The sequence below is a fragment of the Montipora capricornis genome, chromosome 14, assembly GCF_036669925.1.
Source record: "Montipora capricornis isolate CH-2021 chromosome 14, ASM3666992v2, whole genome shotgun sequence".
In the NCBI taxonomy this organism is placed as follows: Eukaryota; Metazoa; Cnidaria; class Anthozoa; order Scleractinia; family Acroporidae; genus Montipora; species Montipora capricornis.
In genome coordinates this window covers 40,710,215-40,713,383 of record NC_090896.1, presented here as the reverse complement: position 1 = coordinate 40,713,383, position 3,169 = coordinate 40,710,215, and the positions used below count along the sequence as shown (strand labels likewise).

General features: G+C 39.7%; 1 pseudogene; it reads left to right on the top strand.

Annotated features, from left to right (window-relative positions):
* The window catches only part of LOC138031977 (uncharacterized), a 5,197-nt pseudogene extending 3,026 nt beyond the window's left edge, over positions 1 to 2,171 (top strand).
* Positions 2,172 to 3,169: the final 998 nt, after the last annotated feature.

Here is a 3,169-nt window from a genome sequence, read left to right as displayed (position 1 = left end):
CTCAAAAACCAACATTTGCAGGCGTAGCTCAGTTGGCTAGTGCGCGGCTTTCGGAGCAAGGGGTCCCCAGTTCAATCCTCGGTGACTTCAACGTCTGTTTCCACTTTCCTCTGATCCGTGTAGCCATGGCTTTAAATATTTGTGAAACGGAACACTGAAAGAGGTAGGGAGGTAAAAGGCGCACCGTCGGCTTCCATTGATACCAGTTTCGTAACTGAAGGAACTATCGACGTTAAATAAACTTATTTTGACTTTGACTTTTGTTATATATATATATATATATATATATATATATATATATATATATATATATAATGAATTGAAGATTTCATCAGCTATTAGAGTGCTCAATAGGTAAACTAGAGCAATGTAGATTTGTAGGGTTGGATTGGAAGACCAAATAATGTTCTTCCAAATAGTCTTCGACCAAATAATCCAACCCTACAAATCTATATATATATATAGATGATACAGAGGAACCCCTCACCGACTTGCATGCGAAATTCTTATTAGGAATCTTTGAAGTAACTTTTTCTTAACACTTCGGTCACATAGCGCAAGCGCATATAGCGCCAGCCACCAACCCTGCGTTCAACGAAAAAGGGTCTGAAAGCTTCTAAGGAGAAGAAACACAGAGGAACCCCTCACTGACTTGCACTTCTTGTAGTGAGCAATGCAAGTAGTGAAACTGTAAGGCGATTTTGAGTAAAAAAAGTTCCTCTTTTGCACCTAAACCTATTGGCTGTTTCGCCTCTTGCAAGTCTCACACATCTAAAAGGACTGAAGAGGCCGCTTAGGGGACTTACAAATAATAACGTGGGTTTTGCTTTCACTGGTTAGACACAAAACACGGCTCCGTAATTTAGCTTCTCGCATGAAAGGAATGTATGCTAATGGCGTTCAATGATGTATTTACTCTTTTCACAAAGTCTCGTTCCTCCACTGATTTTACCTGGAAGACTTGAAATGCCAGTTTAAAAATACTCAAAAACAACGTACTATAATATGTCGCATCATTCGCCTTCCTTAATTTCTGAACCTGCAGATAATTTACCAGTTAATCTCAACAAAAGACCCCATTGCCACTAATAAGTTATTTAACACTTTCACGTTGCCATCACAGTTTTTCATGTTGTGACGTCATAACAGGTGCTTATATTTTTGTCACAAGATCGTAAGGTTTCAAATCAAGGAAGGTTCCGTCAAACTTTTAATTTTAATTTTTTGTCTGCAAATATTCCTTCACAATTTCATCGTAGTCGCGATTGCCGAGTGGATTCCGTTTAAGATCGGATACCTGCTCAGTATTCTCTTCGGAGCAGAACAGAAACAGAATTTCGCCGGATATATTATCAACGACTTAATTATCGCGATGTTTGATTTTCTGGCCAGTCACGTAAAATTCCGAAACTTTGCCTTCTTACAGATATTTTTGTGGATAGCCGTCGTCTATGACGTCTTCCTTCTTGCGCGAATGAACCAAACCCCTCAGTTCTTAAGGGTAGTCGAATGCGGAAATTTACTGTGTCAGCTATTTGAAATGAATAGTGCATGGGAGCTACCATGGGAGAACAAATCCCACGTTTTTCTCGGCACAGGCGACATTATAATCGGGGCCATCGTAGCTAACTTTGCAATGTGGTTCTTCAAGTCATCCAGATGCTTCCTTGGAGTTGTTGCAAGTTATTCCACCGCTATTGCACTCCTGAGGCAAGTGGAAAATGACCGACCGTACCCGGCATTGATCTCCATTGTACCAATGCGTCCTTTTGCGGCTGTGCGGTTGCCTGCAGGAAGACAAGACGATTATTTTCCTTGACTACCCGCAAAGATAGCGAAGACGATTGTCATGATGATCATGATCAGGATTTTCTTGTTATTTGATGTAAAGGCTTTGCGAATGATTTTATTATTGTTCATAGAAGCCGTGATTGTATGATAATCACCACTGGCCTATTTCAATTACGCACGGAGTTAACGGGGGTACATTTTAGAAACCATCAACTTTTCTGGCTTCAAATTTCCGAGGCTGGACAAAAGAGCCGATATCTTTCATTGCGCATGCCACATCTCCTGGTTCTAAAATCCGGCAAGAAGTCTTTTTTTCTTGGTGCCTAGCGAAAGAATCGCGAACTTATAAGCAAATCAGTTGCGAGCCGCCGTTAAGAGCTTCTGTAATTAAGCAGCTGCATGTAAAATAAAACATAACCACAATTTTTAAGATGTAATAAAATGTTAATTTTAATGCATTTAATTTCGGTGTTATGTACTTGTCAGAATCGAGTATTTTTGTGCAATGAGACAAATGGAAGTCTTAGTTCGGTGGTGCTGCATCGGTGGGAAGTGAAACAGAAATTGTGGGTTTTTAAAAGGGTTAACCCACATGCAGACCAAGCTTGGTATTGGGCAATTAATTTGAGCTTACAAATGCTAAGGTAAGCTGTAAGTGTAGAAATATACCTCACCTCTACGTACGGTTGTCCTCGTTTTTTTCTGTGCAATCGGAGCGCAATTGCGCACCTGCAAACTGTGTCCGTTTCAGACAAGTTTGTGGCTTACGAATTTTTAATACGTCGTTGGTTGTAATTTCCCCTCATAAATCTAAGGGCGCGTTTTTTTGTTTTCTTTTTTTTGTTTTTTTGTTTTTTGTTTTTTTTTTTTTTTAACCACAATTTTGGAATAACAATGGATGCTACGGTATTCTAGGAATAATTCGGATTATCTGCCAAAAAAAAAAAATTCAAATTTAAAAAAAATTAAAAAAAAAAACGCTTGTCGAGATGCGCGGTTCCTGGCTCGTGTAAACATTGCGTAAAAAATATGGCGGCCAACGAAGAGGCTGCCATTGCAACCGTTAGCGCAGCAATTTTCCTTGTAAATAAAAAGGAGGACGAAAATATAGATACTGTCTTGGATTTGCTGAATGTTTTGGCAGTCTTATATACAAAGGAGACGAGACACATCCCTCGAATCACGGGCTATGCAGACAATTGCCTTTCTTTTCACTGAAAAAAGCCTCGTGCTTTAAGTACAATGAAATTAGAAGCAATGTTTAATTGTGTTCAAAAGTGTGACCTGACTGTTTTCTCCGGTAGAATCCGCAGTGCGCATCTCGCCGTCCGCCATCTTGGATTTTCATTCGCAAATTCTGTTCATACTGCCCCTGTGA